This window comes from Hyaena hyaena, unplaced genomic scaffold (assembly GCF_003009895.1).
Source record: "Hyaena hyaena isolate Hyena2069 unplaced genomic scaffold, ASM300989v1 scaffold_574, whole genome shotgun sequence".
Taxonomy (NCBI): Eukaryota; Metazoa; Chordata; class Mammalia; order Carnivora; family Hyaenidae; genus Hyaena; species Hyaena hyaena.
Window position 1 is genome coordinate 799,665 of NW_024081209.1, and position 26,141 is coordinate 825,805.

Sequence of the window (26,141 nt, forward strand, 5' to 3'; positions counted from 1 at the left end):
GTGGTCTCAAACACTGAGAATTTAGGATTAAAGGGAAAACTCAAGGGTTAATACGATGCAAACTAAAATTGTACTCATTTTTCGGCATACCCAATATTACATTGATCTACTTGCATATTAAGTATCTATCCCAGACCTCAGGAGTTCAAGTGCTTTAATGATGTTTGTAATTCATTTATTTTATTTTTTAAAATGTTTATTTATTTTTGAGAGAGACAGAGTGTGAATGGCAGAGGGCAAGGAGAGAGGGAGACACAGAATCTGAACTGAGCTGTCAGCACAGAGCCCAATGCAGGGCTTGAACCTGTGAACCTTGAGATCGTGACCTGAGCCAAAGTTGGAGGCTCAGCCAACTGAGCCACTCAGGTGCCCTTGTAAATAATTTTAAACTTTAGTTTGAAAACAGCCAATCAGCATATGATCATAGAAATCATATGCTTTAAGTATTGGAAATCTTACTCTCAAAAACAAGTAATTTTAACAGACTGGTGTCTTGGCATTGTCCCTTGAGTTTTATAAAGTCAGTAGTTTTCCTTGAAAGGTAAATTGATCAATGAGTGTAGGGAATACTAAGACATTCATAAGAAACACCACACTGAACAAATACATCATCTGAATGCATTACTCTGAGATCATCTTTTCCCTAAATTCCTTCAAGACTACTCACAACAGACTTGCTTTCTTCATTATTGTGACCTCGATCACTACTCCAGATGTCTGACTTCATCTCTGTGCTGTCCAATTTTCGTTCTCTTTCACCAGGCCTGTTTCCAACACCCCTTGCAGGCCAGATATCTATCTCTTTCCACTGTGTGCTTGGGTGGTATGAGCTGGCTTAAACTGGAGGGCTATCTTTTATATTATTAATGTTGCTGCAAACGTTCTTTTCACTCATTATGTTAAATGAAAGGTGGATCTTTCTCACAACATATCCTACATTCCTCGAAAACTTAAGCAAATGGCACTTATTCTTTTTCCTTCCTCTCCACTTCCTACTTGCCAAGTCCTTAAGAAAAGGTCAAATCAACACTGGCCTTCTTCTATTGGTTATTCTCAGATCATTGTCATTTCTTCACTTAAGAAGTAATGCTTACAAATATCAATCTCCTTCCACTAATCCTGTTCTCGCTCTGTCAAATGCAGCTACAGCTAGTTGAGGAACCAAGTGACTGTACTCCAGTATGGCCTCATAGAGCAAGACAGGTATTCTAGGCATTTGTTATTCTCTCTGTCTCTCTCTTTGGAAGTCTTCTTGTTGCTGCTGCAGATCACGTGTCTCTTCCCATTCCGAGAAGATGGTATAACTTTCTAATTCATTCAAAGGCTTTCTGCAACTCTCCTTTTTCTCCTGAAAAAATTATTACCTTCACTCTTCTGCTTCTCCTAGTTTCAGAGTAAAATTGGTATTTATTTTTCAGCTTAACCATGCTACTTATGCTCACAATCAATTGCCTCCTTTCCCTTCAAAAATGTGTCTTAAAAGCTATCAAATCCTTGTTTTGTACAACTGTTCAACCTAAAAATAGTCCCAATATCTCTACTTTAAAAATTATTTACTTTTTTCTTTCCATGTCTTTCTGTACATTCAAGGAATATTACCTTATTTTAAATCATTTGAATTCATTGCCTTAACACTCTTTCATCAAACTTTTAAAATTTATTTTCTATTTCCTATTAAAACCTCCTCTTGCTAGTCACCTGTGACCACACAGTCATCAAATCTACTATCTCTTTTTTGTTCTCATGTTTCATTACATTTCTACAGCAGCTAACATTTTTCAGCATCCTGGTGCTCTGCAATGTTTTTTCAGTCCCAACTCATTAATTTGATATTTTCTGAGACCTAGCATATGGCTGACCCTGTCCAGGTGCTGTGGGCAAACAGTAAACAAAACAGACCAAACTTTGTCTTTATTGAGCAGATGTCGTGACGTAAGTAAGTTATATAGTATATTGGAAAGTGACAAGGACTATGTAGAAAAATAAAGCAAGGAAAAGAATAGAGAGTGGGGGGCAAATGGGTTTGCAGTCACAATTTTCCTAACTATGGTTAAGTAAAGCTCATCAAGAAGGTGCTATTTAAACAAATATTTAAAAGAAATAAGGAGGTCAACAATATGGAAATCTGGGTAAAGGGTCCTCCAAAGAGGGCACAAGCCAGTGTAAAATCCTAAGAACATAAAGGCAAGTGGGTGAGCTGGGGAGAGGGAAGCATGACATGAAAAATAAAAAGAGTGATATAGGTAAATTATTAGAGGTCCTGGCTACACAGACAGGTCTACAGAGAAGACAATTCAATTTTGTTCTAAATGATAAATAAGAGCATACTGGAATGAGAGAATAGCATGTGCAATGTGTCAACATGTCCTATTTGGGGGACTGCAAATAGTTTTTAGGCAACTGAAGCAAGGGCCCTTGTGAGGATGAGAAGATGAGATGGGAAAGGAAGGAAAGAACCAGATCATAAAAGGATATGAGCACAGGGTAAGACAGTTGAATTTCAGTCTACAGCCAACAAGGAGTCATCAAAGGCCTGAGGTAAGGAGAGTAGCATCCATGATAGGGAAAAAGAAATGTGAACCAGGTACCAAGGCTCTGCTGTGGGCAAAAAGTTTCCTGACCACTTGGATTTCCTTTGCACCCCTCTCCAGCCTTCTTACCTTCATGGGGGGTAACACTGACGTGTGGGAGAAAGGGGGACTTCGAGTTGCTCTCACGTGGTCTCCTGGACCGTGGCCTCTGCAGCTGGAGGGCCTGGCCCGGCCTGACTGAAGACAGGCCAGAACATTCTAGAATATGGGAAGGGGGCTCCTTTGCTCTGTCTCCAGGCACCTACTGAGGGAGACAGGAAGGCCACACCCCTGGCCCAAGGGAGCGAGGAGAATCCCCATTCACTCTGAGGCCGGAGCCCCGTGATCCGGAGCCACGTTTGTAAAGAACCCTCTATTGATGGTGGAGCTGGCCTTTGGGAAGAGGGTGGCATCTTCTTGGCCTTGGCCTTCCTCCCTTCATGTGTGCACGCGTGTCAGCCAGCGTGCCTGAGCGACGGGGCCCTCCGACATCCGGGCCCCCGTCTGTGTGCCGGTGCCTCCGTGGTCTCCGCCTGTCCGGGCCTGTCTGGGGTTGCCCAGCAAAGGCTTTGGCTCTGGGTATGTCTGGCGTATGGGTGTGAGTAGAGTGAGAATGAGTAGTTGGATCACAAGGGGAGGAAGTGTGTGTACGTGCATGCATGTGTGTTCACATCACCGCGTAGGCAGGAGGGGCCTGTGGAGGTCCGAGTCTCCAGGACCTTCCTGGTGAAAGTAAGAGGAGTCACTGGGCCCAGCTGGCCCTTGAGGCCCGTGTAGAACTCTTGGTCGCTAAGGCAACCGTGGGCACGTTGCTAGGAGATCGCTGGCAAGGCCCAAGGCCTCCCAGGGCAGAGGGGAGATGAACGAGGGATGGACGGAGAGGTGGGGGCGGATGTGGGAACAGATGGTATTTCTGGGTCCCCGAGGGATGGGACCCTCACACACAATGTCTCCACCAGGGACTCGCTCACTATTTATCGCTGGCCACGAACTTACAAGAAGAAAAATAAAATTGCTTTCTGGAACCTCAAAAAAAAAAAAAAAATCATCACACACATACTCTGACCATGTGCTCCAGTCCTGTAGAATATCTTTCTTGTTCAGTGGGTTCCTTCTAACATTTTTGCGCTGGTTATTAAGTTATCATCTCTCATAGTCTTCCATGTTCACTTTTGTGATTCTGTAGTTGGGACTCAACAAACCACATTTTTGCTTCACCAGCTGTTTCCTATTAGGTTCTGCCAATGAAGAGAGCTTTTGGAAAGCTAGAGGAAGAAGGGAAATACTCCCTCCTTTTTGTTTGCTATTCCTGTCTGTGTCACCTGAGTAATGACTCTTAATCCCCATCAGGTAGCAGCAGTTGGTTCAGTCATAATAGATTTAAAATTTTCACTTTGATTGTTTTATAACCTAAATAGCCATATTGGGTACACTAGCACCAGTCCCCTGGTGCTCAGATTCTCAGAGGTGTGAATTCAGCTCCTTGAGTTTCCTCTTCAGAATTTCTGAGGTGACAGCATCAACAAGACAACACTTATCCTTAGAAGTTGTGGGTCTCAACCCCTTGAGAAGCCTGCTCCAAGCTTCTGGAGTCTAAGACTAACTGTTCTTTTTTTGTTCCATTAGCCCTATGGATGATGGCTGCCCCCTTGAAGTTACTATCTATGTGTTATCTCAGTTTTGTTTGTTATTTATTGCCTCTGTAGTTCTCCAGTCCTCTGTTAAATTTTCCCCATTAAAATAGATGGTGCAAAAAGCTGTTTCCTTGACTAGATTCTAACTGGTAGGTTTCTTTATTTTCCTTCTCACTCTAAACATTCAGCTGAAAACACTTTAGAGACCTTTGTTCCTATTGAAACTTCAAGAGATTCTTCTGTTTTATATACATATATATTTTTTACTTAAAAACTCACTTCAGGGGCGCCTGGGTGGCTCAGTCAGTTAAGCATCCAACTTCAGCTCAGGTCATGATTTCACAGTTCATTGGTTCGAGCCCCGTGTTGGGCTCTGTGCTGACAACCAGCTCAGAGCCTGGAGCCTGTTTCAGATTCTGTGTCTCCCTCTCTCTCTTCCCCTCCCCTGCTCACGCTCTGTCTCTCTCTTTCTCAAAAATAAATAAACATTAAAAAGAAAAAAACTCACTTCAAAGTGAATAAACAAGAATCTGAGAGCCTGCAATGTTTAAGACCTTATACGAGACACCATAAGGGGTACATACATAATACCAATGGTGGAGCAGTGGTGTTCTCTTGCTAGAAGACGGAGAGAATGACTGAAAGATATAACAATATATACATAGATGTAGACATATAGATGGATATCTGAGATAAACAAGAACAGAAGATTTTTCATATTGTATTCTACTTTGTCAACCAAAAAAAAACCAAAACCAAAAACAAACAAACAAACAAAAAACCCAAACAAACCCACTAAATTTTAATGAATGCCATTATTCTTGATATGTTTGTCTTATTTCATCTTAAGATTGAAATAATCTAATTTTTTTGCTTATTTTACATTGATAGTTCAGTTCCCTCACATATAAACTAGAATAGCAAGAATTTAATATTAAACTGGCTCAATTATAACCACTCTCCTCATGCAAATGTGATTTAGAATGCACACCTTTCTCCACCTCTTCCCTCCATGCCTTCACTTCTTGACTAGGTGGTTCAGGGGGACGGGGAAGAGGTAAGGGAAGGAGAGTTAGTAGGGGATTGTTAATTTGTGTATACTGAAAGCAGCAGCAGTTTAAAAACTGGATGAGAAAAATTTGCAGACCCAGAAGGTGAAAAGAAAGAAGGTTAAAACGGAGGAGTCAGCAACATTGTTAAGAAGGAAAATTGGCTCTAGTTAGAAGCCTGGAAAATCAAATAGCAGTTTAAAGGCAGTTGGTAAGGTGGGCCTCTTAAGAAGTAAAGAAGACACGTTTCATATCCTTTGTTTGGGATGAATGAAATCTCAAGTTGCTAAATTTCAATGAACTGAAAGATACATTATTTGTGGAATATGTTTAAGAATTCCTAAGAGTGCTAGATCAACAGGAACTGGCATAATTTATTATATTCCAGCTGACAGAGTGAAGAATAAAGACAATTCTGTGCAAGGGTCACATGAAAAAGGAAGTCAAGTGTAAAAGAAATCGGATCTTATTTTTTTCCTGATCTCTAGCCAAACATTCAGTTAAGAGGTGAACTTTTCTTCCAGCAAAGAAATATCGCTTGCCAAGAATGTGGAGGTAAGCTATCTTATTCCAGGCCAAGCTGGGAATGAATTATGAAAGCGAAACTTATATCTTTTGGGAAACCAGATCAACTAAAGATCTGATGCAAAATGTTAAAAGGAATTGAATTCAGGAAGATCTGGATTCTAACTTAATCTCAGAGGGAATTCAAAGATTTTGTGGTTTCCTTCTTTTACCCCCCACCCCTGGAATCAAATTTTACAGCTCTTACCTTTGTAGAAAAAAACATATAATATTTTCTGAAGTCTGTGTATGTTTTGTGGGGCCTTTAAGATGCTAGTTTATTTAAACAGCAGAAGACGGTGCCTTTAATTTATGACACTTCTGTGTATCATGTGCGGCAATGCTGTTCTTTGAATGTCTCGTAGCATCATCAACAACTTCTCTGGCCTGCCAAACAACATGTCTTTGAAGAAAAACTTATCAATGATTAAAATCAAGCATGATGATACTATGTTTTGATAGTAAAAATTACTGGAATAATGATATATTCATAATTTGCATGCATACTTATTATTTATGTTCAAAGCAGAGAATAAATCACTGTCATTTGGCACTTGTTTATAATATACATTCATTTGTAATGGCCAGTATTGGACGCTCTTGAAGCAAGCAAAGCACTTCTGGTAAGAGAGTATAATCTAATGTAGACAATGTATTTGTAAAATATTTTAAAAAGCATGAAGAATTGTACAGCCTAATTTATAGAAATAATGTAGAGTGTTGACTAATAAAATGTGTGGTAAGTAACTCCTAGTCCCTTTCCCCATTTTGTGAGGTGACGATGTTACATCCAGTCACTGTTAGACTATGTTTTATGAAATTATTGTCTGGATCTAGGTTTCAGTAAGTAAGAATGGGTATTACCTTATAAACCAATCTTCGTTACTATGAATTTTAGGTCACTTTCCAGGGCACAAGATTTGCATCTATATGGCAGAAGACAGGAACCCTGTGGTGAGCTTATCTCAGGACCATGTGCTAATCATCAATTTCTAAGTGCTTTTTGTGGAAAGGAATGCAAATACAGATGAAATGCCAGTAGAACCATTTCTTGACTTCAAGAATATTTTGTTGTAGTAGAACTTTGTTTAAAAACATTCCACTGTTTAAAAACCACAATGGCATACCAAGAGTCCAGTAAGAAAAAATAAAATTTGGATCATTTTACCAGTTTTCTTCCATTGGGTGTTTTGGAAGTTTATGTTGCTTTTTCTGGTTAGAGTGTTCATGATATTTGAAGTTAAGAGTTTGACTCAGAAAGTACTCCTGTTAAGTGAGATTATGACAGAGATAGGAACCATTCAGCAATATTTAGTCAAAAATATTAAACACAGTATATAGTGGTAGATTGGGGTGCAGGGGTGGCTCAGTCAGTTGAGCTTCCAACTCTTGATTTGGGCTCACAGTTTGTGAGATGGAGCCCCACGTTGGACTCTGCTCTGAAAGCCCAGAGCTTGTGTTTGATTCTCTCTCTCTACCCCTCTGCCCCTCTCTGCTCACGTGCACGCTCTCACTGTCTCAAAATAAATAAACTGTAAAATAAATACATAAATTCATAATAAATAAATAATAAAAAACAGAGTGGTAGAAATAAATTGAGAATTAGGTATATTATAGTCAATAGCTAGTATGTAGGAAGGTACTCTAATAAAAAGAGAAGAGTGGTTAGTGACACAAGAGGAGAACCAATTGACTAATATCAGAATTCAAATACCAACAAAGTAAGTTTGTATTTCCTGAGAGAAACAAGAAAAGGGTGACAATTAAGGAGAGCAAACTGGTAAATAGCATCTAATGAACATCCTTCTGTAATCTCCTCCCCTTGAGTGACTTTTGGCTAATGGACAGAATACCACAAAGGTGACTGGATGTCATTTCTGAGATTACATTGCAAAATGACACTGGCTTCTGCCTTGCTCAGTCTCTCTAGTCTCTCACTTGATTTCTCTCACGAAGCAAGCTGCCGTCATGGGAGGGGCCCTATGCAGAGGCAAAGAACTGAGGGCAGCCTCCATACAGAAGACAGACACTTTTCTAAAGAAGACAGCCAGATGGCCAACAGACAGATGAAAAGATGCTCAACGTCACTCATCATCAGAAAAATACAAATTGAAACCACACTGCGATACCACCTCACACTGGTCAGAGTGGCTAAAATTAACAACTCAGGAAACAACAGATGCTGGGGAGGATGTGGAGAAATGGGAACCCTCTTACACTGTTGGTGGGAATGCAAACTGGTGCAGCCACCCTGGAAAACAGTGTGGAGGTTTCTCAAAAAATTAAAAATAGAATACCCTACAGCCCAGCAATAGCACTACTAGGAACTTATCCAAAGGATACAGGAGTGATGATTCGTAAGAGCACATGTACCCCAATGCTTATAGCAGTGCTTTCAACAATAGCCAAATTATAGAAAGAACCTAAATGTCCATCAACTGATGAATGGATAAAGAAGATGTGGTTTGTATGGAATGGAATACTACTTGGAAATGAGAAAGAATGAAATCCTGCCACTTGCAGCAATGTGGATGGAACTGGAGGATATTATGCTAGTGAAATAAGTCAGTCAGAGAAAGACAGATATATGTTTTCACTCCTACATGGAACTTTAGAAACTTAACAGAAGACCATGGGGGAAGGGAAGGGTAAAAATAGTTACAAACAGAGAGGGAGGGAGGCAAACCATAAGAGACTCAAATACCGAGAACAAACTGAGGGTTGATGGGCAGGGTGGGAGAGAGGGGAAAGTGGGTGATGGGCACTGAGGAAGACACTTGCTAGGATGAGCCCTCAATCAAGCCTTGAGATAACTGCAGCCCTGCTTGACACCTCGATTACAGCTTAGAGGGAGACACTGAAGACACAGACATCCACAAATTATGCCCAGAGTTCCTGAGGCAAAGAATTTACGAGATAGTAATTGTTAGTTTCTTTTCAGCTGATAATCTTGGAGTAAGTTGTCAAACAATCATAATTAACTACAACAACAAGGGCCCTGAAAAAGGAGAAATTTCAGATAAATAGACTCAAGTAGAAGAAAGGAAATTAAAACGTATTCTTAATGGAAGGAATAGCATAAGAAACGCAGAGAGGTAGGGAATTTCATGGTGATTTTGAGGAAAAGGAAATTTACTTATGTAAATTCTCTGGAGCACACTGTGCATGAAGATGATGTGAAGGTTCGAATTTGGAACAGTATATTGAGGTTCTCAACATCATAAATGGCCTGCAAAGTCAAGTTAAGATTTATATTTTATTTAGTCAAATCAGGTACATGAAGGGAACCAAGCAGTACTTTAGGAAGTTCTGCTGAGAGTAATATATAAGATGAATGAATAGGGAAAGGCATAAAATGTACTACTTCAAGACCATGTAAAAGTACAGGAGGAAAAGAATGAGCAAAGGTGATAGAATAAAGATGTGGGAGAATAAGGTAAAGAAGAAGTGACAGAATTTTTTTCTTTTAAATCAACTGACTTTATGTGGGAGTCTTGAGAGAGATAAGACACTTGCAAGGATTCAACCTTGGGATACTGGAAAAATAGTGAAACAACATTAGAAATATTAAATTCAAAAGGAGAAGCATGAAAAGACAAGTATTGTTTTTTGGAGTTTTCAAGGCAAGGTATCAACAAAACGACATGGTGACAAATCAAAGCTACTGGTGATTATTTTAGGATGAAATTTGTATATGAGTTATACTGAAAGATGTTTGAAATGATCAAAGTCAGAATCTCAAAAGAACTTTGGGAAAGGCCCACATTTAAACATGAATGAAAAAGTATAAAAGAGCCAGAGAAAACAGGGCATTAGTTGAAGAAAGTGGTTGGTATCAATATAGATAAGATAAGTTCTTATACAAATAGGAGATCAAAACCCAGTGTTTTAGGCCAAAAACTGTGTAGTCAAACTTACTTCATAGACATTCAAAAAGAAATTTCAGAAAAGCTGCCATATAATCTGTATATTTTAATATGGACCTTCCATGTGTGCTATATAGTTAATTTTTATTGTACTTTCCAAAACAAACCAATTACAAATGGACCTAAGTAACTGAACTAAGCTACTTGCTACATGGCATTTTTGAAAAGGAAGTATCTTTGCAAGACAATTATTGATATTTTACGTCCTTCTTTGTGACAAATAGATAAAAGCGTCAGCTGTGGACTGGAACACTAAGTTAGAAATTCCATCTTTATTAAATGAGGTCGTTATATTTTATAGGTAATTCTACCCAAGTGGTAAACATCTGAGCTTTATAATGATCAACATTAAGTTTACAAGCAGAGCATTGGACAGCGTCCAGCAAGTTGGGAAACTGGAAAGGGTGGGCAGCACACTTTGGATTACTTCGGTTCAATTAGGAAATTTTCCTTTTCTATTCTTACTCTGTCTCTTTTACAGATTGGTAAAAACTGCTGTAGAGGAATAATTTTACATCGCGACAAGGTCATTGATATTTGCTCTTGCTGTTGCCATCTACTCTACATTTTTGAAAAATTAAGAGTGATGATAGGGGAAAAAATCCCTAGAAGCTTCTCTCTCTCTCTCTCTCTCTGACTCATAAGTAATCACCTTTCTCCATCTGAAACAAATTAACTCCTGGGGAGGAGATGTTCCAAGAGCTTTCACATAGTCGTTTCCAAGGAAACAGCTCCTTTTGTCCACAAGCGTCCTGCAGTTCAGACAGTAGATGGCTTTGTATCACCAGACAAGAGTCCAGAGAAGCCAGCTAGTTCACATATGCCTTAGAGTGTTAAAATCAAACTAATGATCCCACTGTAATCAGTACTGGATTACCATTTTAAAAGTCTCAGTCTACTGTAGGGGGTTGTGGAAAATGCTAAGGGTGGAGTTTCAAAATACAGTTTACTATGTTGGGTATAATCATAAAATGGCTTCATAAGAGGAACCTCCTCATTTCTGTGGAATAGAACATCCTTCAGTCTTGTGGAGCCCTCTACTGGAAAGCTCTGTGTATCAAACTCAGAAAAAACAGAATTGTGTTTTTCAAAATCTATCCAAGTGTTAATTATTGTATTGCTAAATATTATTTAACTTCTTCTTAGGAGCTTATCTGTATTTCAACAGTTCAAAGGTACTTTGTCTAAAGAGTTGCTCTTAACTTTCTTGGTATTTTTTTTTTCTGTTTGGAGAAAACAGTGTTGTTGAAGGCGCTCGATCTATATTCTTTTATGTTGACAGAAACCATCATTCTAATTTAATCTTTCTAACTTGAAGAATTGAGTAAACTCTTTCTGACTGTGAAGCCTTCAAAAAGCAATTAAAATTCAAACTGGGTTTCAATGTTTTTGTTAATTACCCTGAGTTCTACTTTTAAAAGCCTTGTCATCAGTATATTTAAAGTATATGATAATTATAGAATAAGAAAAGATAACAGTATCTTTAAGGTGACACGATGAAACTTTAAGTGTTGTAAGATGTGAACTGTACTGAGTTAGGTGATAGAGATTACAGTTTTAACCATGCAAAGACTGTACAAGGAAAAGTTCAAAACTCAGCATAAAGTCAGAGTAATTTTGTGAGTGTGAAAAAAAAATTTTTAAATATGACATTTTATTTTAGAAAATGTATCACCAAAGGGGCGCCAAGGTGGCTCAGCCAGTTAAGCGACCAACTTCTGCTCAGGTCATGATCTCATGGTTCATGAGTTTGAGCCCAGCGTTTGTTCACTGCTCTCAGCGCAGCGCCCACTTTGGATCCTGGTCTCCTTCTCTCTGTGCCCCCCCACCCCCCCCCCACTCATTTTCCCTCTCTCTATCTCTCTCTCTCTTTCTCTGGAAAATAAACATTAAAAAAAAGAAAATGTATCACTAGAGATAGGTTACTCCATATTAACAATGTAGTACAAAATTAACTGAAATTAACATTTGATAGAAAAAAATATTTAAATCACATTTACTCCTTTTTAAATTTTTTTTTTTTTTATTTCTGAGAGAGAGAGAGAGACAGTGTGAGCAGGGGAGGGTCAGAGAGAGAGGGAGTCACAGACTGAAACAGGCTCCAGGCTCTGAGCTGGCAGTCAGCACAGAGCCCGACGCGGGGCTCGAACCCACTAACTGCGAGATCATGACCTAAGCGGAAGTCGGACGCTTAACCGACTAAGCCACCCAGGAGCCCCTAAATCACATTTATATAAGAATGCAAGGATGTGAATTAGTGTTCTTTATTCTTCATGGTTTCTGACTTTTTCCAGTGTAAATTAATCTAAGTGCCTACTAGAAGAGCTGTAGAATACAGGACGCATTTTGTAAATGTTGCATCATACTCAGAGGATGGATATTCTACTGACTCTGAGACTGTGTCATGTGTATGAGTACAACCAGAGTCTGGTCGTGGTAGCAGCAATGATAGGGTCTAGACCTCTAGGTTTAGTGAGAAACATTAAAGTAGGGTGTTCAGATCGCTGGTTGTCCAAATCAGGAAGCTTTTGGGAGTAAAAGGTAATAGCACAGATCAAAACTGTCTTGGGCTGACAACTATAGTCACACAAAATACAACTCCAAATACAATACAACTTGTACGAAGGCTTACACAGTTGGGGCCGAAATAAAAGATAATATTGGAAATAATGATTATTCTAGGCTTTACAATATTTTTCCCTTTCTCTCACTATATGGTTTATATTTAAGCCACATATCTAGGGGCTCCATATTTTGAAATATGGCTACACCAAAGGGAATAATAATTACGCTTACTGTCATGTAGCACTGATAGTCACCTAAAATATTCACTAATATTAAGAGAACAGTATATATTAAGAACATTGCTTTGATGTCAAAGTGGATCCCACTCCATGATTTAATGTTTGGCATTTAAGCATAATTTTGCCATGTATAAAGTAGATATACTGTAAAACTCATGTTTAAAAATTGTGATAAGGTTTTAATGAGATTATAAGTATAAATAACAATAAAATTCTGGATATATCACAAGTGATCCAAATGTGAAAGATATTATTATTTATTAACAGGAGCAACGTCTATTCACTTAGTCTCTTTGAGTTTTCCAATAATTTTCATATGTATGTTTTGATACTTTCCCTTATGACTCTGATATTTGTATTATTATATTTTTGTGTGTGTATTTTGTGAGTGAGGGCACTAATGTTCACAGAGATTATGTGTTTTAACCAACCTAGAGTCATTTCATGAGATGTAAAAACCTCTGACAGCCATTTAAGGAAAGGAAGAAGAGGAAAGGTAAGTCCAGTAATTTAGTTAGATGCACAACTAGACTGGAATTCTTTCAAAGGTGTTTCAATATTTGAACTCATATTTGGAGAAGGGATTAGAGCCTCTCTTGAGGGTAACATTTCCTTAAACAATTAATTGTACACACTTGCACTAGAATTAGGGTTCCCTATCCCTTTCCCTCTGAGTTATGTAATACCCCTCTTGATGTATGTGAGTTTTTCTCAGCAAGGGTTTCTATGAAACCCTGAGAAAACTCTACAGCCTGCAGGTTTTGAGGTATAATCGGTGCATCTGTTACAAGGCACTTACATTCTCAGGGAACGTGATAACCAAATAAATAGTCTATGCCTGGAACTGCTGTAATCTTGTACTACTGGCCAAAATGCAAGTCCCTCCAGTCTTCACCTCACTTCCGTAATTGAGTTCCTACATTTGGTCTTCTCTCTTCTAATCTGCCTCTTTCCATCATTATCGCATAGCAGTTAAGAGGATGTTTGGGTACCAGACTTTCTGGCTTGAATCATGTGGTTTTTGCCTCTTACTATCTTCACACGTTTGGGCCAGTTGCTTAACCCTTGGATGTCTCTGTTCTCTTATCTGTAAAACAGGAAAAATAGTCTATATTGCATGGGTACTTGTGATGATTAAAAATGAGATAACATTACATTTAAGATTCTTGGAAGTGTCTGGGTTATAGGAAGTATCTAAAATATTAATTTTCATTATTATTGATACTCTTTCCACTTCCTAACAATTTCCTGATTTGATCCCATTCTACATAAGCCAAATACAATTCAATTTCATAATAAAGAAACCAACTATTCTAACCTACTGATTTTTGTTAAAGTCAAAATCTGATCATGTGAAAATTTCTGCTTCCCCTGTTATATCATTAAATGGGGATTGCTCATTATCCAAAATTCTACACTTTGCAGGCTAGAAGGAAAGAGTGTTAGGATTGTACCTCTCCTCTACAAAGACAGTATTCCACCCCACTAATATAAACATTTCTTCTTTAGGTTTATGGTGTTATGCTGTTCTACCTTCTACCTCAATGCTGGTATCTAAGGCTTCCCAGTCAGACACTATTTGTTGCACCTGGCTCAAGTCTTTTTTCACCCCTAAATTACACTACCATTCAAGACAGTTTCAACATCTATGCTCATGTATCCAGTAGCCTTGTATCACAATTTACTGCCTTTCTTAATATCAGTCACCTGCGCCTCAACTTACTGCAGCCAACTATACCCATGGTCATAACTTGGAACCAGTATTGCTAAGAATTACCCAACATTCCAAATATAAACTCTACCACAACTTCCACCAGGCTGTTTCACACTGTTATGCTTACACATCATTTACTAAGTTCATGATTTCCTTTTTTATTCCTTTTTTCTTCTCCCTTCTCTCTCTCTCTCCCACTCTTTCTGACTCTCAGTCCCCTAAAACCTCATTACTTATACCACTAGATCACTAAAATCTCACTGGCTTATCTATTATTTCTTCTAAACAAACTTAAAATTCTACAATACACCCCAAAACTTCCTAACCCAGGATTAGTCCATTCATTCAATTCAGCCCCTTCTTACACCCTGTCTGCCAAGAATTTCTATACAGACAATAATTTGAATTGGCACCAGGATAGATTCATGGTGTTTACTCTTAGCTGGAAACCCAATGCTGTCTTACTGAAATTTCATAGGCTGTAATAGAAATCCAGCTCCATTTCCCAAAAGTGCCACTTTTAACTTTTTTTACCCTCATTAAAATTATTTCATATAACATTGCCATAATCACACTAAGTAGGAAACTGCCTTAACTCAATAATTAAATAAAAGCTATATGACAGGAATTGTTTTCAATTCTTATTCCTCCCTCACTAACAAACCTACCTACATGGTAAATAATAAATAATTTGAGTCAGGGATGGGGGTTTTAGATGCAGGCTCAGAATTTGCAGAGATGGATTCTTTGTTGCTGAAGTGTTCTTTTTTGTTCAGTAACACAACTCTAATTGTTTCCCTGACTACAGATGGCTGTGTCAGCCCATAACTCAAGTTGGGCCAATTAGATTATCTTTTCTATTATTTTGAAATTTGGTTTCAGGGATCATAGGCAGTCTTGGATGATGCTTTGAACTGTCATATGTATGCTTAGGAGCCATGTGCATATGGAAAGGCAGAGGCCATGGTATTGAAGCAGGGGTACCCGAGGAAGCAAAGATGAAGAAACTACAGCCCTGAAGAGAGTGATTTTGGATCTTGATAAGACCTTGGCTTCTCTTTCCAGTCCCTAGTAAGGTGGGTCTCCTCCTTTGAGATCCTAGCAGATACCTCTGAAGCTTATGTTACCCCCACATCCCCTTTGTTTAAACTAGTTTGAACGGGTTGTACTTAGTTGCAACCAAAAAAATTTCTACTAGGCGAGTATTCACATCCATTCATTTTCTTTCTCTCCAATTTCATGCAACAGTTTTTCTTCTAACATAAGTGAGTCCGTCTATATGTGCTCTGGATCCACTCTTCTCTTAACGCCATTAGTCATCAACACTCTCTCCCCTATGTCTTCAGCCTTACCTTCTATCTCTTTGCACTCGGAATATAAACATCCTTCACCACTCTAACCTTGAAAATGACATTATCTTTTCTGAACTCTTGCTTCTCTCAAACACTGCCATATTGTCAGAATGACACTCAGCAGAAAACCTTTTACTCCCACTACCAAACTTGTGGGAAAAGCAGTTTAATCTCACAGTTTCTAATTACTTATCTTCTATTTATGCCTCAGCTACTGCCAGTTTGCTTTCTGCTCTCAATGCTCTTCACTGGCAATTTTCAATTCTTAGGTTTTGTTCTGACATATCACAGCATTTGACATAGGTTAACTCTCCTTCTCCTTTAAAACCTTTTCATGATTTCTATGATTTCTCACATATTATAGTATATGGTATACACATTCTTCTTTGTGAAACTGATCCCTACTAATTTTAATGACACAGAATTGTGAATGCAGTGCTCAGATCTCTCTCCTAAATTCCAGTCACAGGGCTCCATCTCGCCTGTGTCTAAGGGTGGTACTATCTATCACTCCTGGGCTGGAATTGTATGATTTTTCCTCATTAACATCATGATAAATCTCAAACAGGTAAGATGTTAGGCATGACTCTTCTTGTTCCTTTGCATCTTTCCAGAGTTATATGCCATTGCTCTTTCAATCCATACCTTTGCACTGTGCTAAATTTCTCATACTTCCCAAACCATGTAGGTAACTCTCACACTCACATACTCTGCATATGGTCTTGTCTTTCAGCAATACTCTTTCCCCAGTGTATTGCCTGGGCCACTTCTACTTACTCCTGAAATCCTTTAGCAAACATTACTTCTTCCCAGGAAATAATATATATGTTTTTAATTTAATTTATGCATTTAAATTCAAATTAGTTAACATACAGTGTAGTATTAGTTTCAAGAGTAGAACCCAGCGATTCGTCACTTACATATAACACCGAGTGCTCACCCAAACAAGTGCCCTCCCTAATGTCCATCATCCATTTAGCCCATCCCTCTTCCCACCCCTCATTTAGCAACTCTCAGTTTGCTCTCTGTACTAAAGAGTCTCTAATGGTTTGCCCCTCTTTGTTTTTATCTTATTTTTCCTTCCCTTCCCCATGTTCATCTGTTGTGTTTCTTAAATTCCACATGAGTGAAATCATTAGGTATTTGTCTTTCTCTGACTTCTTTCACTTAGCATTAATACACTCTAGTTCCATTCACATTGTTGCAAATGGCAAGATTTCATTCTTTTTGATTGCTAAGTAATATTCTAGTGTGTGTGTGTGTGTGTGTGTGTGTATACATCTTCTTTATCTACTTGTCAGTTCATAGACATTTGGGCTCTTTCCATAGTTTCTCTGTTTATTGGTAGCACTGCTATAAACATTGGGGTGCATGTGCCCTTTTGAATTAGCATATTTTCCTTTGGATAAATTCCAAGTTGTGCAATTGATGGATAATAGGGTAGTTCTATTTTAAAATTTTGAGAAAACTCCTTACTGTTTTCCAGAGTGGCTGCACCAGTTTACATTCCTATCAGGAGTCCAACTGCGTTCCCCTTTCTCCACATCCTCACCAACACTTGTTTTCTAAGTTAACTTTAGCCATTGTGACAGGTGTGAGGTGGTATCTCATTGTGGTTTTGATTTGTATTTCTCTGATGATGAGTGACGTTGAGCATCTTTTCATGTGTCTCTTAGCCATCTGTATGTCTTCTTTGCAAAAGTGTCTATGTATGTCTTCTGCCCATTTCTCCACTGGATTATTCGTTTTTGGATGTTGACTTTGTTATATTCTTTAAAGATTTTGGATACTAACAATATGTCATTTGCAAATATCGTCTCCTATTCCATCAGTTGTCTTTTAGTTTTGTTGATTGTTTCCTTCCTGTACAGAAGCTTTTCATCTTGATGAGGACTCAATAGTTCATTTTTGCTTCTATTTTTCTTGTCTCCAGAGACTTATCTAGTAAGAAGTACTGTGGCCAAGGTCAGAGAGGTTTCTGCCTGTGTTCCCCTCTAGGATTTTGATTATTTCCTGTCTCATATTTAGGTCTTTCATCCATTTTGAATTTTTTTGTGTATGTATGGCATAAGAAAGTGGTCCGCTGTCATTCTTCTGGATGTCGCTGTCCAGTTTTCCCAGCACCATTTGCTGAAAAGACCGCCCTCCCCCACTGGATACTCTTTCCAGCTTTGTCAAAGATTAGTTGGCCATACATGTGTGGGTCCATTTATGGGTTCTCTATTCTATTCCTTTGCTCTATGAGTCTGTTTCTGTGCCAGTACCATACTGTCTTGATGATTACAGCTTTCTAACATAGCTTGAGGTATGGAACTGTGATGCCTCCAGCTTTGGTTTTCTTTTTCAACATTACTTTGGGTTTTGTGGTTACATACAAATTTTAAAATTGTTTGTTCCAGCTCGGTGAAGAAGCAGACATTATTTTGCTAGGGAATGTATTGAATGTGTAGATTGCTTTGCTTAGGTAGTATCAACACTTTGAACAATATTTGTTCTTCCAATCTATGAGAATGGAAATGTTTTTCCATTTCTTTGTGTCTTCTTCAACTTCTTTCATAAGCTTCCTGTATTTTTCAGCATGCAGATGAAAAATAAAATGAAAATAAACCTCTTTGTTAGGTTTATTCCTAGATATCTTATGGTTTTTGGTACAATTATAAATGGAATTGATTCCTTGATTTCTCTTTCTGCTGCTTCATTATTGGTATATAGAAATGCAACTGATTCCGGTATTTTGATTTTATATCCTGTGAATTTGCTGAATTCACATATCAGATCTAATGGGTTTTTTTAGTGGGTTCTTTTGAGTTTTCCATGTAGAGTATCATGTCATCTACAAAGAGTGAAAGTTTGACTTCTTCTTTGCCAATTAGTATGCCTTTTTTTAATTTTTGTTATTTGATTGCTGAGGCTAAGACTTCCAGTACTATGTTGAACAACAGTGGTGAGACTGGACATCTCTGTTGTTCTCCTGAACTTACAGGGAAAGCTTTCAGTGTTTCCCATTGAGGATGATACTAGCTATGGTTCTTTCATACATGGCTTTTATGATGTTGAGATAGTTCCTTCCATCCATACTGTCTTAAAGGTTGTCTTTTTTTTTTTTTTAATCAAGAACGGATGCTGTATTTTATCAAATGCTTTTTCTGTATCTATTGAGAGGCCTATGTGGTTCTTGTCCTTTCTTTATTGATGTGATGTATAATGTTGATTGTTTTGCTGATATTGAAATGGCCCTGCAGCCCATGAATAAAGCCCACTTGATCATGGTGAGTGATTTTTAATGTACTGTTGAGTTCAATTTGCTAAGATCTTGTTGAGAATTTTTGCATCCAGATCAGGGATACTGGCCTATAATTCTCCTTTTCAGTGGAGTATTTGTCTGATTTTGGAATCAAGGTTTTGCTGGCTTTAAAGAATGAAAATATGCATGGAAATATGCATGGTATGATATTGGAAGCTTTCCTTCCATTTCTATTTTTTGGAACAGTTTGAGAAGAAGAGGATTAACTCTTTAAATATCTGGTAGAATTATGCTGGAAAGCCATCTAAACCAGAACTCTTGTTTGTTGGGAGAATTTTGATAACTGATTCAATTTCTTTGCTGGCTATTGGCCTGTTCAAATTTTCTATTTCTTCCTGTTTCAGTTTTGGTAGTGTGTGAGTTTCTAGAAATCCGTCCATTTTTTCCAGATTGCCCAGTTTTTTGGCATGTAATGTTTCATAGTTTACTCTTATAGTTGTTTGTATTTCTGCGGTATTTGTTGTGATCTCTCCTCTTTCATTTGTGATTTTATCTCTTTGGGTCCTTTCTCTTTTCTTTTTGATGAATCTGTCTAGGGATTTATCAATTTTGTTTATTCTCTCAAAAAACCAGCATTTAGTTTCACTGATTTGTTCTACTGTGTTTTTTGTTTCTATATCATTTATTTCTGATCTAAGCTTTATAAGTTCCCTTCTTCTGCTGGCTTTAGGCTTTATTTGCTGCTACTTTTCTAGCTCCTTTACCTTTAAGGTTAGGTTGTGCATTTGGGACCTTCCTTGCTTACTTAGATAGGCCTGAATTGCAATGTACTTTCCTCTTAAGACTGAACTTGCTACATCTCATGGGTTTGAACTATCATGTTTTCATTTTCATTTGCTTTCATGTATTTTTTAATTTCTTCCTTAAATTTCTGGTTAGCCCACTTATTCTTTAGTTGGATATTCTTTAACCTCCATGTGTTTGAGGACTTTCAAAAATTTTCTTGTGGCTACTTTCAAGTTTCATCGTATTGTGATCTCAATATGCATGGTATGATCTCGATTTTTTTATACCTTTTGAGGGCTAATTTGTGACCCAGTATGTGATCTATTCTGGACAATGTTTCATGTGCACTCGAGAAGAATGTGTAAATTTTCTGAATATATCTGTTAAGTTCATACGGTCTAGTGTGTCATTCAAAGCCATTGTTTCCTTGTTGATTTTCTGCTCAGATGATCCATCCATTGCTGTAAGTGGGGTATTAAAGTCTCCTTTTATTATGGTATTATTATCAATTAGTTCCTTTATGTTTCTGATTAATTATTTGTATATTTGGGTGCTTCCAAGTTGCAGGTATATATATTCACAATTGTTAGATCTTGATGGATATACCCCTTATTTATATGACGCCCTTCTTCATCCTTGTTACAGTCTTTGTTTTAAAATATAATTTCTCTGGGGCACCTGGGTGGCTCAGTCGGTTAAGCATCTGACTTCGGCTCAGGTCATGATCTCACAGTTCGTGGGTTCGAGCCCCGTGTTGGGCTCTGTGCTGACAGCTAGCTTAGAGCCTGGAGCCTGTTTCAGATTCTGTGTCTCCCTCTCTCTCTGACTCTCCCTGCTCATGCTCTCTCTCTCGCGCGCGTGCGCGCTCTCTCTCTCAGAAATAAATAAAACATTTAAAAAATAAAATAAAATATAAATTTTCTGATCTATGTATGGTTACTCTTGGCCTCCATTATCATGATAGATGGTTCTCCATCTCCTCAATTTCAATAGTCTTTAGGTCTAAAGTGAGTCTCTTATAGGCAGCATATAGATAGATCTCAAGTCTTTTTAATATACATCATGATACCTTATGTCTTTTGATTAGAGCATTTAGTCCATTTACATTCAGAGCGATTATTAAAGATATGAATTTAGTGCCATTGTGTTACCTGTAAAGTTGGTGTTTCTGGTGATGTTTTCTGGTCCTTTGTATGTTGCTTTGGTCTTCTTTTTTTCTCCACTGTGAGACTTTCCTTCAAAATCTCTTGCAGGGCTGGCTTAATAGTCATGAACTCCTTTACTTTTTGTTTTTTGGGGTAACTCTGTCTCTCCTTCCATCTGAATGACAACCTTGCTGATAAAGAATTCTTGGCAGGCAGCATATTTTTCCTATTCAGCACGTTGAATATTGCCTGCCAGTCCCTCTGGCCTGCCAAGTTTCAGTGGATATGTCTGCTGTTAACCTTATCTGTCTACCCTTCTGAGTTAAGGACCTTCTTTCTCTAGCTGCTTTCAGAATTCTCTCTTTATGTTTTTATTTTGCAAGTTTCACTATGATATGTCATGGTGTTGACCTGATCTGTTGATTTTGAGGGCAATTCTGTGTGCCTATTGGACCTGAAGATCTGTTTCTTTCCCCAGATTGAAGAAGTTCTCAACTATAATTTATTCAAATAAACCTTCTGCCCTTTTCCCCACTCTTCTTCTTCTGGGATTCCTATGATATAGATACTTTTTCATTTTATAGAATCAGTTCTCTAAGTCTCCCTTCATGATCTAATAGTTTCTTTTTCCTCTTTTTTTAATCTTCACTATTTTCCATAATTTTATCCTCTATATCACCTATTCTCTCCTCTGCTTCTTCAATCCTCATTGTCACTGTATCCAGTTTGTTTTGCATCTCAGTTATAACATTTTTTATTTCATCCTGACTGTTTCTTACGTCTTTAATCTCTGCAACAAGGGTTTCTCTCATGTCTTCTATGGTTTTTTTCAAGCCCAGCTAATAGTCTTATAACTGCTGTTCTAAAGTCTTATTCAGATATATTGCTTGTGTCTGGTTTGAGCAAGTCACTAGATATGATTTCGTCCTGACCTTTCTTTTGAGGAGAATTCCTCTATATTGTTATCTTGGCTAAGTTTCTATCTTTTGTGTGTTTTAAAAGCTTGTTATGTTTCCTAAACTTGGGAGTACTGCTATATTTAAAAGGGGTCAAGAGCTTCAGGAAGTGTTTCTGCTGTATACTGTATGCACTCTGCTTTTGTGTTTTGGCTGCTCTTTCCCACTGGTCAGTCCTCACAGAGCTCCTCCTTGTTTTCAGAGTGGCTTGCTTCTTTAACTAGCTATGCTTTTATTTGTTGGAGTAAGCCCAGAAAAAAGGGTGGGAAAAAGCCTGATCCCAGAAAAAGAGAAAAGGAAAGGAAACAACAACAAAAACAGTAAGAAACAGAGAATCAAAAACTTATAAGGCTTATTCCAAAGAAAAAGAAATGAAAAAAAAATTTTAAGTAAAAAGAGAAATCTTAAAAAGCCTAATTCAAAAAAGAGAAAAGGAAATGGAAAAAAACAAACAAGAAACTATGAGCCTGATTCCAAAAGAAAAAAAAAAAAGAATTAGAAATAAAAAAAAGTAAAAAGAACTGTAGGTGTCATTTTGAAGCACTCAGTTTTCAGTACACTTGGTGCATGGGGGGTGTTGGCTGTGTTAGTCTTCTGGAGAAGTTTGCTGCATTGGCTCAGAGTCAGTCTTTCTCCAGTAAATAAGCAGCTGCCAGGCATGGGTGTGGAGGGCAGGATTTGGTGTAAATGAGTGCTGCCTCCACTGGGGGCCACTGTGTTGCTCTCTGAAGTACCTCCATGTTGGTGTTGGATGGAAAATGGTGCCACCCTAGTTAGTCGTCCTCAGACAGGAGACCTCACACCCTCTGCTGTTCAGGCAGTTCTCACAGAATAGTGAGGGCAGCCAGCATGCCCTGTGACACAACTCTCCTGCATTTTTCCTTTGGTGTGCAGCCGGGATTCAAAATCCAAAGTCTTAAAAGACCAAGGACCATGCAGATATGCTCCCCTGCTCCAGAGTAGAGCCTTTCCTTGGTGTGTCTTTAGAACTCTGTCCCTGTAACACAGGTGCACACCTGCACATTGCACAGAATCTATGGTGTAGCACCTCTTCCGCAGCAAAGGTTATATTTCCTCTGGGTGCGCCTCTGTCCCCTGCTGATGAAAGGCTTTTTACTGACACTTGCAGAGTCTTTTGTCCTTGGGGAGGCAATAAATCCTCTTCCAAAAGACTCCAGGAAGGGGAATGTTCTCTCTCAGTGCACCCTGCAAATCTCTACAGCACACAATACACTCCAGGGTCAGCTTCCTCCTCCCCAGGAGTGCACGCCACAGTTCCAAGCTAAAGAAAGTTGCACGCTTCTAAAACCTCAAAGTTTGAGCTGCAAACACTGTTTGCAAAAATAAAAACAAACAAAGCAAAAAACCTGGGACACTCAGTACTTCTCACTCCCCAGTCTGTGGTCCAGAGTGCAAACTCAATGCTGCACTCTCTCAGCCCCTCCCTCTTTGTCTCCCTTTTGTCTCGCCACAGAAAGGGTTTCCTCCCCTCCACAGCATTGCCATTTTTCTTTCCCCTTTCACTTCCAATGCCATCACATCTGCCAAGCTGTCTCCCTCCATCTGCCACTCTGCACACTGACTTCCTGGGTGTTCCAGGTGACCTGACCTCAACACAGCTGTATTGAGGGAGAGGAAAGCCCAGGGTCCCCCTTCTGCTCTGCCATCGTAACTCTTCCTCAGGAAACAATATTTAATCACTTCCCTGGGCTCAGGATAGCACAGCACTTAGGAACATGGGCTCTGAAGTCAGCCTGTCCACATTCAGATCCTAGCTCTGCCACTAGCTAGGCATGTGATCACAGCCAAGTAATTTAACCTCATTGTGCCTCTTATCTGTAAAATAGAAATTGGAAAAATACCTACTCATGTGGTTGTTGTGATGATGAAAATAAAATACTGAGAATAATCCTAATACATAGCACATATTAAATAAATGTTAATTCATTATAACTCCATCCAGACACTACGCTTGACATATAGTAGATAATCAATGCATGTTGTGGAATGTCTGGGAGAAGTTTTTGCTTTCTAGGATATTCATAAATCACAATGGAATAGAAACAAGAGAATTGTTCTAGGTTTAAATTTTTACCTCAGAGTTTCCAGCGATCAGGCCATCCATGTCCAGATGACCTAAAAGTCAAAATTAGGACTCTGGAAATGGTCTGATACAAAGATTTCCATTTGGAATTTGGAGTACAACTTTAGAGAATTCAGAAATGGTCATCAGATGAATGAATAGTTGTCAGACCATAATTTATGAGGGAAAGCAGTCAGTCTTAGGGAGGAGGATAGAAAAAAAAAAAAAAGCAGGATACAGAGCCTCATTATCATTCACAAATGATTCTGTGTTCCAGAAAATATGCCAGAGTTGAGTTTTCATTAGAACTCTAGACCTGAATGGAAACTGTACTACATATACAGAAGGGTTTCAAGTTTGGTAGAGTTGTGACTTGAAGCACATCTGCCCTGGATATCCTAAGTAGTAACCTGTTTCCTGGACCTTATTTGCGAAGAGCTAGACAAACTAAAGTGTGGGAGCGCAGCTGATGTTTATGAGTCACTGGATTTGGGGAGTAAGAACTTGCTGTTAGAATGCTCCACATCTCAGCCAAGATTTTCTCTTAAATTTTATTGGGCTAAGTATGAGGTGGAAGGGCATTAGTAAGCCCAAATGTATGGAGCTAGGCATTGGCAAAGTCTCTGGAAATGAAGCAGAGACCTTAAAAGTAGCTGTGTCAGAATTTCAATCGAGTTTTGAATTCTGAATCCTGTGCTTTTACCATTTTAAAACATACCAGGTATCATCATTTATTGGAATAAATGTGGTCTAGCGAGTAAAAATGGAGTAAATTGTGTTTCTACTAAATCCTTTTTCAACATTTTTCTTACAAACGGGGTGACGTGTTTCTACCAGCACAGACACGGACATTTCAGCATCAACATGTGAAAACAAAGTGTAAATAACATTTACTTCATTTTAACCTTAAAATCCTGAAAGATAAGGAAGGAAGCTATATATTATCACCCCCTGTTCCCTGTGTAGAAAGGAAAATGAAGCACATTGGGGTCAAGTAATTTGTCAAAGGTCACCAATGAGTTGGTGAGACTAACACTCTTCCAATATGCTTTCACCAGACCATGTTAGACCTAAAAGGTCATGGATACACATTCGTTTCCAAGTCTGAATTGCATTTTGGAGTGTGGAACCAGGTGACTAATGGAGAAATAGTGTTTGGATACCATGTTGTTGAGCTTGGACAAAACAGTCCTATTTAGGCCAATGACTGAAACTGAAGGAATAACCTGATGGAAGACTTAATGTCCCAAAGCCAAGAGCTGCCTGCCTATGTCAAGATACATGCAGTTTTACCTCAGCACTAAAGAGAGAAACATCTGTTACAATGGAGTTACTCCAATGCAAGAGAGATGAGAGAAAAATGTTGATTACAACACTGACAATATCCAGCTAATTTCGTAAACATCCACTATTGCATGAAAACAAGTTGACAGGTTATAAAGTCTTCTGGATTAACCAGGTGGCGTTGTTGGATGCAAATCTTGCTTTCCACTTTGCATAGTAGATATTTAAATGTCAACAGAGGATTCTTCCAGGTCCTTTTTACTTCTGTGGCTTATGGAAATGTTTAATTAGCTTTATCGACATTCCATCATCCAATCTGGTAAGGCTGGAACTCCAAACATTGTAAATTTTCAGAGGAATCTTTTTTATCTTTTATATGTCTTTTAAATATCTTTATGAAGATTGATAATGAATACATATTTTCTATTTTCACCTCTTAATCTACGTGCATTTTCCTAGCCTACTTGCTTGGAGCAGCAGCTAAGCTTGTTTGGGGAAGATTTCTTTGTTGACTAATCCAAGAATCTTGAATAATTTCTCTCTGTAAAGAGGTCAAAATCATAGGAATACCACACCTCCTCACTCATGAGCTCAGGGTGGTGAGCACTGAGATTGCAAGATTTAATATGTGTACTCTGCTGCCTTTCTCTCCACAATGAGATGCTAGATACCGTCAGAGGACTTAGTCCATGTCCAATGTCAGAGTGTGGCACTTGTGCTCCATCCTAAGTTTTCTCTGAGTTAGATCTTCATCGTTACTTTTTGTTAAGAAGTTTGAAATAAAGTACTATGATATCTGAGTCTTTAAAAACATGTATATTTGCACATTAAGCAAAAAATAAATGGCTTCCAAACCCAAAGAGAAATTACTTTTATACTTTCATATCATGATCTGCCTCCATTTTTGCAGACAACTGAGGGATGAGTTAGGAATTCATTTGTATTTCTGGTCTAATCTACTAAATTATGCTTTTTACTAAAATTCAACTCAACTGCTAGGATCCATCAAAATAGGTTATGTGTGTATATG

The 26,141-nt window shown here is 38.4% G+C and overlaps 1 pseudogene; it reads left to right on the forward strand.

The window, feature by feature from the left end:
• Window positions 1-3,440: 3,440 nt before the first annotated feature.
• Window positions 3,441-26,141, forward strand: part of LOC120248264 — a 132,426-nt pseudogene continuing 109,725 nt past the window's right edge.